This window comes from Bos taurus, chromosome 15 (genome assembly GCF_002263795.3).
Source record: "Bos taurus isolate L1 Dominette 01449 registration number 42190680 breed Hereford chromosome 15, ARS-UCD2.0, whole genome shotgun sequence".
In the NCBI taxonomy this organism is placed as follows: Eukaryota; Metazoa; Chordata; class Mammalia; order Artiodactyla; family Bovidae; genus Bos; species Bos taurus.
In genome coordinates, this window is record NC_037342.1 from 83773948 (window position 1) to 83785318 (window position 11371).

Below are 11371 nucleotides of genomic sequence, written 5' to 3' on the forward strand. Positions count from 1 at the left end.
TCCTGCAGACACAGACAGCGGCCCGGCCCTGACCTGGGGGCAGGTGCGTCTTCCTCTGCGGTAGGAGGCGAGCGCCCTCTCGGGACGCAGGGCAGGACTGAATCCCTGGGGAGGCGGGGTGCTTCCTGAAAGTCACCTGCATTCTTGTGCTTTGCGTCTGTATTTTACAATGAGGCCCTTGCAGCTGAAACGCTGCCCCCCCTGCTTCCTCTGCTCTCGGGCCAGGGGACTGGGGCCTCCCCGGGAGACACGGGTCATCCCAGGACGGCCGCTCTCCACCCAGACCTCTCCATCTTATTTTGCTAAGCACGGTGAGCTTCTGTCATTGATGAGAATAACTGACTTGTTTTTAATCTATATCAAGGCCCAGGTTGAGAACCGGACAATGCGACGCATTTATTACTTCACTCTGCTGTTTATTCTAGTGTGAAATTGTTTTCCAGGGGGTGGTTGATCCCGCCGAGACAGTCTGCCCTTGCGGGCAGTTTGCTGGCTGCACCGACCTGCCGTCACGGTGCTGGCGAGGCTTTGTCGCACGTCAGCACCGCGCCGTCCTCTGTCACTCAGCCCAGCCCGGCGTCCTTCGCTCATTTTCCGAGGGAGGCTCTGGGGAGTGATTGATGTCTTGTCTTCTCAGAAAGGAAGAGTGAGGAGGTTGCTGGCCAGACAAGGAGGGTCCCTGGGCAGGTCGGGGGCTGCACCCATGATGGGAAGTGCCCCACCATCCTGTCTGTTGTAGAAAGCGTGGAGTGGCCCACCAGGGGACCCCCAAGGCTACTGGTTGATAGTGAATGGTCGTGGGTGCTGCCTCTGGGCTGGGTGGCGGGCGAGTGAGCACAGACGTGCATCTGTGGGTGAGCCTTGTCCCCGCATGCCTGCCGCCGACCCAGGAAGGTTCCTGGAGGGATGGACCAGCCCCTGGGGAGCAGAAAGCCTGAAGGGGCTGCCCTGGGGGAGACACGCCGGCTGGGAGGGCATGCTTCACTGTGCCGGGGGCTTCTCACCCTGAGGCCTCTGGTGCTGAGCGTGGGCCCCTCTGAGCACTCAGCAGCACCCACACTGCCTCCAGGAGTCCTGGGAGCAGGAGCCCCGGACCCCCAGGCTCTGATGATCGAAACTGCCTCCAGACGTCACCAGCGTCCCCGAGGAGATGCCCACTCCTGGAGAACCAAGCTGGGGTGAGAGGAGAGGACCCTGTGTGTGCCCCACCCTGGAGGCGCTTCAGCGGCTGCTCCATGCCTGGAAGGGAGGGGTGGCTCCATGTCCCCCTGCCACCTTGGAAAGATCACTTCTCCAAGTCGGTCTTCCCGAGGGCGTGATGGTTCTGATGGAGCTGTGAGCTGTGGAGGGTGAGAGAGGACTCTGCTGTGGCGTCCGGGGAGGATGGGGCAGGTCTGCCCTAGGAGAACAAGAAAGCTGGACCCCTGAGGGCATGTGGGGTCCGCTCCCAGTCCCGCTGACCCTCACCAGCATCGCTGCCCTGGGTTCTGCCCCCAGGTCCTTCCTGTGCAGGCCGTCCAGTCACTGGGGCCCATCCTCCCCGTCACTGGGGCCCGTCCTCCCCCTCACTGGGGCCCATCCTCCCCACTGTCACTGGGGGTCCGTCCTCCCGTCACTGGGGCCTGTCCTCCCTGCTGTCACTAGGGGCCCGTCCTCCCTGTCACTAGGGGCCCATCCTCCCCCATCACTGGGGGCCCATCCTCCCCCATCACTGGGGCCCATCCTCCCCCGTCACTGGGGCCCGTCCTCCCCATCACTGGGGCCCATCCTCCCCCGTCACTGGGGCCCATCTTCCCCATCACTGGGGCCCATCCTCCCCCATCACTGGGGCCCATCCTCCCCCGTCACTGGGGCCCGTCCTCCCCATCACTGGGGGCCCATCCTCCCCCATCAATGGGGCCCGTCTTCCCCATCACTGGGGCCCATCCTCCCCCATCACTGGGGCCCGTCTTCCCCATCACTGGGGGCCCATCCTCCCCCGTCACTGGGGCCCGTCCTCCCCTGTCACGGGGGCCCGTCCTCCTCACTGTCACTGGGGCCCATCCTCCCCCGTCACTGGGGCCCGTCCTCCCCTGTCACGGGGGCCCGTCCTCCTCACTGTCACTGGGCCCCCCCATCACTGGGGCCCGTCCTCCCATCACTGGGGCCCATCCTCCCCCATCACTGGGGCCCGTCCTCCCCATCACTGGGGGCCCATCCTCCCCTGTCACTGGGGCCCGTCCTCCCCTGTCACGGGGGCCCGTCCTCCTCACTGTCACTGGGGCCCATCCTCCCCATCACTGGGGCCCGTCCTCCCCATCACTGGGGGCCCGTCCTCCCCATCACTGGGGCCCGTCCTCCCCCGTCACTGGGGGCCCATCCTCCCCCATCACTGGGGCCCGTCCTCCCCATCACTGGGGGCCCGTCCTCCCCATCACTGGGGGCCCATCTTCCCCGTCACTGGGGCCCATCCTCCCCGTCACGGGGGCCTGTCCTCTCTCCCTGATGGCCCTCATCCTGCTGTGCCTGCCAGAGCCTGACTGCGAACACAGGGCTCCTCTGGCCAGGGTGTCATGTGGACCAGGCTCTGAGTCTGTCCAGGAGTGAGGTGTCTACAGAAGGGGTGCGGGGCCCCGGCCCCTGTAATCTCACCCCCAGCGGGGCCTGTCCCCGGCCCTCCTCACCATCCTCAGGACAGGAGGCATCCTCACAGCTGAGAGTCCGGGCCCTTCTCCCCCTGCTGTCCCTTGGGGTCTAACTGAGTCAGGAGCAGGTGCCCTCCACACTCTCCACGCCTGTCCTGCCCCTGCGGCCTCTCCATTCCTCCTCTCCTGTGCCCAGTCCAGAGTGAGACCTGCCAAGCTCCGGGCCCCCGTGCGCACGGCCAGGCCTTTCCCTATCACGTGGCTGAGGGTTTGGAGGGAAGGGTGTGGGGACGATGCTTCACGAGGCTGCTCGCTCCCCACCTGGGGGGCTCCTGGCACGAGTCTGGGTCTAGGGCCCAGGGTCAGGGCAGGGCTGAGGGCGCTGTTCTCAGGGCCTGGTGGAACCCAGAGGCAGGTTGAGAAGGGTGACGGGCATCTGAAGAGCCTGAGAACGCTGACGTCTCTTCCTAAATGGAAGGGCTTTCGTCACTCTTAGCTTATCTCCCGTTTCTTCCTCTCTCACCCAAGGATCCATGGGGTGGAGGACCCCCTTGCCCAGGCCCAGGGCCTCCTGCATCCACGCTCACAGGGGTCCCCCCAGCTGGCGTGTGACATCCAGGGTCTAGGAGACGCTCACACTGTGGGCCAACCCCTCCCAACAGGAGAGGGTCACAGGGGACCTGCGGAGCTGGGGCTGAGGTCAGTGACGGGGGTGAAGGCCCGGGGGGCAGGGAGGGACCAGTCGGGGGCAGGGGCTTGGGAGGGGGATGCCAGGGCCTGGGGGCAGGCTGAGGGCACATGCTCGCAGAGCCCATGGGTGCACGTCTGCTCATGGGTGCACCCCACACACTGTGCACACCCGCCCAGTGTGCACATCCGCCCAGTGTGCACATCCACAAACAGGTGAACACCCGCCCAATGCACACCCACACACTGTGCACACCCGCCAATGGTGCACACCTGCCCAGTGTGCACACCCGCCCAGTGCGCACACCCACAAACAGGTGAACACCCGCCCACTGCACACCCACCCTGGAGCACACCCACACACTGTGCACACCCACCCACTGCACACCCTCCCACTGTGCACACCCACACACTGCACACCCTCCCACTGTGCACACCCACACACTGTGCACATTCACACACTGCACACCCTCCCACTGTGCACACCCACACACTGCACACCCACCAATGGGTGCACACCCGCCCAGTGTGCACACCTGCCCACTGTGCACACCCACCCACTGCACACCCACCCACTGGAGCATACCCACACACGGGTGCACACCGCACACTGTGCACACCCACCCACTGTGCACACCTGCACGTTAGCACACACGCATTAGTGCACACACACTAGTACACATCTGAGACTGACGTCGATGAAGGAGACCTGCTCCTCTCCCTGGAGGCAGTTCCCATCCTTCCATCATCTCAGCCCTCACATTCCATTTTTCACTCTCCAGTTTTTCCTCTCATATTTTTGACATTTCCTGGCTGACACCAACACTTAGCTGGCTGGACCCTGCTCCCCTGTGCCCTTAAACGGTCCGACTGGGAAGGCGCAAGGGGCCCACAGCCCCCCAGGCTTAAAAGAGGGCGGGGTTGGGAGGATGCCTGCCGGTGCTCAGGAGACAGCTGTTTGGTTGCTGGTTGCGGTTCTTTGGAAACTCGATTAACAAATAAGCTCTTCTCGAAATTACATGAAAGCTACGTGAGGCTGCTTGGGTATGTGCCCTGTGTGGCCGGTAAGGACTGTGTTCCACTCATCACCACCCCCAGGGCGCTTCCTGTGAAGCTGGTTCACAGGGATGGTCAGCGTGTCCTGTCCTGTCTGAAACTGTGGGCTCTGTGTCTGCGATGTGTGTGCAGATGTGGGGGTGTCTACGTGGTGTGCATGTTGGATGTGATGTGTGTCTGTATGATGTGGGTCGGGTAAGTGTGGTGTGTGTACATGTGTGTGCTGTGTGCAATGTGTGTGTACATGTGTGTGCTGTGTGCAACGATGTGTGTGGTGTGTGCAGTGTGTGTGGTGTTGGGGGGCGTGGATGGGGAGCAGGGCCAGGAGACGGGGGGACCACGCCAAAGGCAGGTCTGCATGGGGCTCTGGGGGCCCGGGCCTCCTCCGTGCCCTGGTTGGCGGGTGGTGGGCAGTAGGCGGTGGTTACGGGCCCCTCCCTGGCGGCTCTCCCCCCACCCCCAGCCTCTGATTCCACAATGACCACCGGCTCCTTCTTGCTGGCCTGTTCGCACCAGGCACTTGACAGCTTACAGCATCTTTCCTCCTCTCTGTAAAGCGCCCAACACCAGGCCTGGTGATGCAGCGGTAAGTAGCTCAGAGACAGCCTCCAGGAGGGGGTGGGCCGCGGGAGCGGACGTGAGCTGGAAGCCCACGGTCTCCCCCACTCGTAATGTGGCCCATCACCCAGAGGACAACATGCTTCCATGGCAGCAGCACTGAGACGGCCCAGCTGACCAAGTGGTTTCCATGGAAACCTGTTGTGCCTGGCAGAGCTGCTGGCTTCGAGTAGAGAAGGACAAGGAACACGGCCCACACCACGCGTGTTCTGACCCATCTCCCAGCTCAGCTCCTGTCACGTGTGCTTCTGTGCCGTGTGCAGGCCAGACATGGGGACCCAGGGCCTGTTCCCCACTTGCCCCCGTGTGGGACCCTCAAACCCTACCCTGGGCAGCGCCTGTCGGGAATCGTGACACGCTGTCCACATCCGAGTCTCTAGCGAGCATCACAGGTGTGGAGCCTCTCTAAAGGCGCTGGGGCCTCTCTGAAGGTGCTGGGGCCTCTCTGAAGGTCCTGGGGCCTCTCTGAAAGTGCTGGGGCCTCTCTGAAGGTGCTGGGGCCTCTCTGAAGGTCCTGGGGCTTCTCTAAAGGCACTCGGGCCTCTCTGAAGGTACTGGAGCCTCTCTGAAGGTACTAGGGCCTCTCTAAAGGTCCTGGGGCTTCTCTGAAGGTGCTGGGGCCTCTCTAAAGGCGTGGAGCCTCTCTGAAGGTCCTGGAGCCTCTCTGAAGGTGCTGGGGCCTCTCTGAAGGTCCTGGGGCCTCTGTAAATGTCCTGGGGCCTCTCTGAAGGTGCTGGGGCCTCTCTAAAGGTCCTGAGGCTTCTCTGAAGGTGCTGGGGCCTCTCTAAAGGTCCTGAGGCCTCTCTGAAGGTGCTGGGGCCTCTCAGAAGGTCCTGGGACCTCTCTAAAGGTCCTGGGGCCTCTCTAAAAGTCCTGAGGCTTCTCTGAAGGTGCTGGGGCCTCTCTGAAGGTGCTGGGGCCTCTCTAAAGGTCCTGAGGCCTCTCTGAAGGTGCTGGGGCCTCTCTGAAGGTGCTGAGGCTTCTCTGAAGGTGCTGGGGCCTCTCTAAAGGTCCTGAGGCCTCTCTGAAGGTGCTGGGGCCTCTCTGAAGGTGCTGAGCCTCTCTGAAGTCCAGGACGCAGGAAGCGGGCAGCGGCTTAGCCACCATCTCCAGTTAACAAGGGGACACAGCCTGCTCAGTCCTGGGGCAGCAGAGAGCCCATACGGGCTGGGAATGCTCAGAACTGACACATCGACCTGGGGGTCCCCTGGCCCCGACCCCTGACCCCACCCCTGGCCCTCTCCACAGCTCTTGCTGGGATGGACAGTCCACTCCAGTGGCTGAATTCTGGCAGCTTGAGTCTATCTTGAGAGCTTCCAGGGCTGGAACTGTTTTCTAGAAGCTTCTCTGGAGCCCCAAGCTTAGGCAGTGCTTGGGCTCCTGGCAGTCAGCCTGTTCTTCCATTCCGTCCCGAGGGAGGGCACCTCTGGGCGGCTCAGGGGCTTCGGGACCTGGGACCTACGGGACCAGGAGGGACATGAAGGCTTCTGGGTTTCGGTGGTGATGAGAACGGGTCCCAGGTCCTGTCAGGCTTCAGGCCTATCCTTACGGAGCCCGGCAACCCAGTATGGACAGCGCTGGGGGAGGTGGGGCAGCTGTGTGGCCCATAAGTGGGGAGAGCATTGGCCTGCCAGGAGTGCCGTCCACGGGACCCTGTCGCCCGTGGGGAAAACAGAGGGCAGTGCCCAGGGCATCAGGAGCTGGGGCTGGAGGGGAGTAGGGAGGCGTGAGGGGGCCCTCCAGAGGGGCAGGTGGAGGGGCTGCTGCTCCAGGGAGGGGGCCAGGCACAGCCCCAGCCCCACCACATCCCAGAGGCCCCCAGCTGCCCGCTGCTGTCCTGATGCCCAGGGTGGGGCTGGGGCATGGACGGGGGCGAGACTTCATGGGGCGGCGTGGAGGGCACTCCTGCAGCCTTCCTGCTCACAGCGCGGCCTCTTCAAACTGCCCCGAGTCTTGGGGAGCTGGTCCATGGCCCCCATGACATTTAGGGGTGGCGGCCACCTCCTCCGAGAAGCCTTCTCTGCTAGCTGCCCACCCATCCGGGCCGTCCCAGGACTCAGGGCTTTGGGGGCTGGAACAGGAACCGCCTGGGGAACCCAGACACGCCCTCCTGGACACCCAGCTCTGCGAGACATCAGTGCCGTCCCTGCTGTTACCTCCTCAAATCGCCCTGTTACTCTGCCCCTTCCTTCCACAGCCATCGGCACACGCACACCCCACTCTCTGCAAACGAGACGCTTCCTCTGTCAGTGGCAGCTCCTCATGGAGCCGTCGCCTGGCACCTGGGCACGTTCAAGGCACATTTACGTCACAAACAGGGGCACGGCCAGCTCCCCATCCCCAGACGCATGTCCTGGGCCTTCTGGGTCACCCCGCCCACTGTCCCCTCCCGAGAGCTTTACCCTGCTGCCTCTGGCCGAGAAAGCCTGCTTGTTTCTTGACAACAGAGCTCAAACATCAGCATCTCTGCAGCCCCAGGAGGGAGCGTGAGTCCTGAGACCCAGGGGCCATTCCCTGTGCTGTGACTCTGTGCTCAGCCTTGGGAATATCAGCTCTGAGGTCCAGCCCATCGTCTCTGCACTGAGTTCCAATCCTTATTTTGTGGTCCAGTCTATCAGCGACCCGTAACAGGCTCTGTGGTCCACAGTTAAATACTGTGTCCTCTCCGTGTCCATCCTGTTTATTTCTGTCTAAAGCTTGCTGCACAGAACAGGGCTGCTAAACGTAGTCTGTCACGCAGCTGAGAAAACAAACGAGACGGACCTCAGCAAGCTCAGGGCTGGCAGGGGCTGCTCCGCGCCTTGCCACTGCCAGTCCTGCAAAGAGCTCTCAGGGGCAGTGTCCCCATCCTCAGCGCTCTCTAAGCCCTTGGCTCACTTCACTTGCTCCCTCACAGACAATGACCGAGAAGCCTGTGATGTTGCAGGTGCTGTCCGCCCCTGGGTCACAGGAGGGGTGAGTAGGGTCCTGTCTTGTGTCCAGTTGCAGACTTGCCTTGATCTGCACCCAGACTCTGTGAACCTGTTTCCTTATCCGCAGATGAGGGATAACGTCGTTTCTCCCAGCTCTGCAGGTTCCAGGCCCCGTGACGCCCCGGCGTGGCGTCTGTGGGCGTTTTCTTCTGCTCCCCTGCACAGGGGCTCCCTTGGGTCCCTGGCACCCCTGACTCACCCGTTCTCTGTGCTGACAGGGTTTGGGAGGGTGGGAAGGACACCACCCGGGAGCTGGATGACCAGCCCCCAGGCCCCTGCAGTCCGGCCTGTCCCCTTGGGCAGGTTTGTCTGCAGTGACCCCAGGTGCCCTCAGGGCTCGTGGGTGTGCGCTGTGGGGTGACTGCAGGCTCAAGGAGCGGGGCAGGGTCCTGGGCTGTGGCCTCCAGCTGTTGGCCCTCTTTTCTTGGTCAGTGCTCCATCGACGTGCTCCTCTGTCCCAGCTGCGGGCTGCAGGCAAACCCCGGGTACTTCACACGACATACCCCGCCTGGAGCCCAGCCTGCCCGCTCTGGGGAGCCCGCACTCTCCCCAGGGGTCTGCACCCCTCGCCTCGGGCCATGGGGTCAGGGCCGGCCTTCCCGCCACCTCCTGTCCTTGCTGCACTGTCTCTTGAAAGGTCACTCGAACCCCACAGAGCACGTCCCTGTATCCTACATGCTCTCTGCTGCTCCCACTGCATGTGATGTAAATGCCTTTAATGCAAGGAAAAAGCTATTTAATGAAATGAATTATAAAACATTTACAGGGAAGTCCTGAATTTCAGATGACTCACTCGAAATGCAGACCCAACCTCCTGGCAGCACCTAGCAGACAGCTTGCACTCTTCGCTCTTCGGGAGCTTTGCAGGTCAGGGAGCCTCGGAGCACTTCTCTCTGCCACAAACACTTCCCTCCCCTCCTCTGTGTCCAGTTGGGAAGAGAACGCGATGCGCCTCGTTCGTCTGGACGGCTGGCCTGCGTGTGAAGCCAAGGCACCCAGTCTGCATGTGTGCGGTTCTCTTCGCTGCGGTTCAGGACGGCCCTGAGATGAGAGGCTGATTCTACAACCTCTGGGTGCTGGGGGAGGGAAGGGCCGCTGCGGAGCAGAGCGGGAGGCTGGGCTGCTGCGCCAGCGCAGGGCAGAGAGGGGCACGTGCCCGAGGAGTGGGGCTGGCAGGACGGGCTGCTCGGGAAAGGGGGGCACAGCCTGGGGCCACCACCTCGACCCTCCCGCCCCCCGCTGCCTCCCACACACACTGGGCGGCCCCTCCTGGGGCCCTCAGCCCCAGCACGTCTCCTCCTCTCCCGCTCGGACTGGCCCTGGCATCCCCGTCACTCTCTGTCCTCCTGGCCCTGCCCCGGTGGCCTCGCTGGCCCCGCGCCCACCCCTGGTCCCTCTGGCCGTGTGCGCCTGCTGCCCCCGCCATGCTAGACAGTAGGTGCACAGGGACTTACAGAGCCGTCCTGAGCTACTCTCCGGTACACAAGGCGGTCCTGCCGACCCAGCACCGAGCTGGGTGGACAGCAAGCAGGGCCAGTGGCCAGTGCAGTCTCCACGTCACGGCGATGAACTTGCTGGAAATCCGGAGGGGCAGGCCTTTCACAGGAGCCTGGTGATGCTTCGGGCGCCCGGCCAGGTGCGCTGCCTCTGGTTCTGGTTAAAGAAGCCAATTCGTCCTCTGCTTTGTACAGATCCATTCCACTCCCACACTCAGACAAGCCAGAGAAATGACAAGGGGGAGAACTGCCTCGCACAAAGACCTCTTCTTTTCAGTGTTTCTTATATTCGGAAGGAAAAAAAATTAGTGGATTTTCCAAGTCTTTTCTTATACTTGTTTCACTTATTCCTCACACCAGTTACATTTGTCCCCGTGAGCACAGGGTCACTTGAGGACCACTGTGTCCAACGTGGAACGATGTGACCCCAAGGCCAACACAACACCCTGGCAGAGAAGACCGCCCTCAGCTCAGGAATCTTAAAAGCAATGTGTGCAACAGGAAACGGGCAGAGTGAGCTCCCTGCAGCCGCAGGGCACCTGCTGACTGTGAAGCTGGGGGCCAGGCTCAGGTCAGAGGGCACCCCAGGCCCCCAGGCCCCCAGAGGGGCCCTGGGCAGTTGGCTTTGGGCCCCTCTTTCCTTCCTCTCTCTTTGCCAAGCCAGCCAAGACCCTGATGGATCCACCGTCAGTTTCCTGAGGGGGCAGAATGTAGGCTGCAGAGAAATCGCTCCGCCACCACAGGAGTCGCCCGGGAAGCCCGGCAGCTGGGCATGGGCGGCGGTCCGTGCCTCTGGCGCTGGCCACGCTCCCTGTGGGCACTGCCCTGAGCCTGTGAGGGTGCCCGACCCCTGGGAGGCAGCACGCAGCACAGGACCAGAGGCCCTGCCAGAGAGGCCGCCTGCAGTCCTCCCCCCACAGCTGCTCAGCCAGAAGGAGTTTTGTCCTGAAAGGCAAACAGTGTGGTTTCAGCGCTGCACAGCCAGGCTGCATCCTACACCCATCGTACTGGAGAGCGAGCCCAGGTCAGTCAGCAAATCACCCGGACACGGCCACCCCTCCCATCGGACACAAGCAAAAGCTTCCCAAGCCATGCAGATGTGAACGCAGCGGTGAGGGATTCACCGCAGTCTTCAAGAGCAGGAATGATTGACTCTTCAGCTAATCTTAGGTACAAGGCGCGTTCTCACGCTGTTTTACCAAATTCATCACACGGTGTTAGAAGTGGGAGGCAAGAGAAGAGCCAAGTGCTTCCTGCTCCCCAAAATGAATGGTGACATGATTCTTGACGTTTCTTGAAAATGGTGAAAAGTTTTTCCTGTTTGATGGTGGAGAATGTGACGGAGACAGAATGTCCGCATTTGGCACAAACCTGGCTCAACTGATTTGGTAAATTGTGAGGACTGGGCGTACGAAGGAACATTTCAGTGCAGCCCAAATACACATCATCCGTAGCATATATTCTACACATTCGCAAGAAGTAGCAGCATCCCTCATCTCACTTCCAGGGAAATCTAGAGACTTCAGTGGATTTTTTTCATATTGTAAAGAACTTACCTCCACCATTAGATCCTAAATCCTCAATAACAGACTTTGAGAAGGGAAGTATCACCAGTTTCTGTAAGATATACCCAAATAAAACCGTAACCATGAATCCACACACATCTTTTTCTTTTTATTGCCAAATAATATTCCATCATATGGGTGTAGCACTTTTTTTTTCCTTTTTATTGGAGGATATTTGCTTTACAATATTGTGCTGGTTTCTGCTGGACAGCAGCATGAACCAGCCACAGGTATACACATGTCCCCTCCCTCATGAACCTCCCTCCCACCTCCCACCCCATCCCACCTCTCTAGGTTGTCACAGAGCGTGGGGTTGAGCTCCCTGCATCACACAGCAAATGCCCACCTGCAAT

General features: G+C 61.4%; 1 long non-coding RNA gene across 1 annotated transcript; it reads right to left on the reverse strand.

Annotated features, from left to right (window-relative positions):
• Positions 1 to 399: 399 nt before the first annotated feature.
• LOC100335879 (uncharacterized) lies at positions 400 to 9982 on the reverse strand. The gene is made up of 3 exons (XR_237661.5): positions 9412 to 9982; positions 8751 to 8931; positions 400 to 1340 (listed from the first exon to the last, which is right to left on the reverse strand). It is a non-coding gene; the product is annotated as an uncharacterized lncRNA (long non-coding RNA).
• Between the last annotated feature and the right edge of the window lie 1389 nt (positions 9983 to 11371).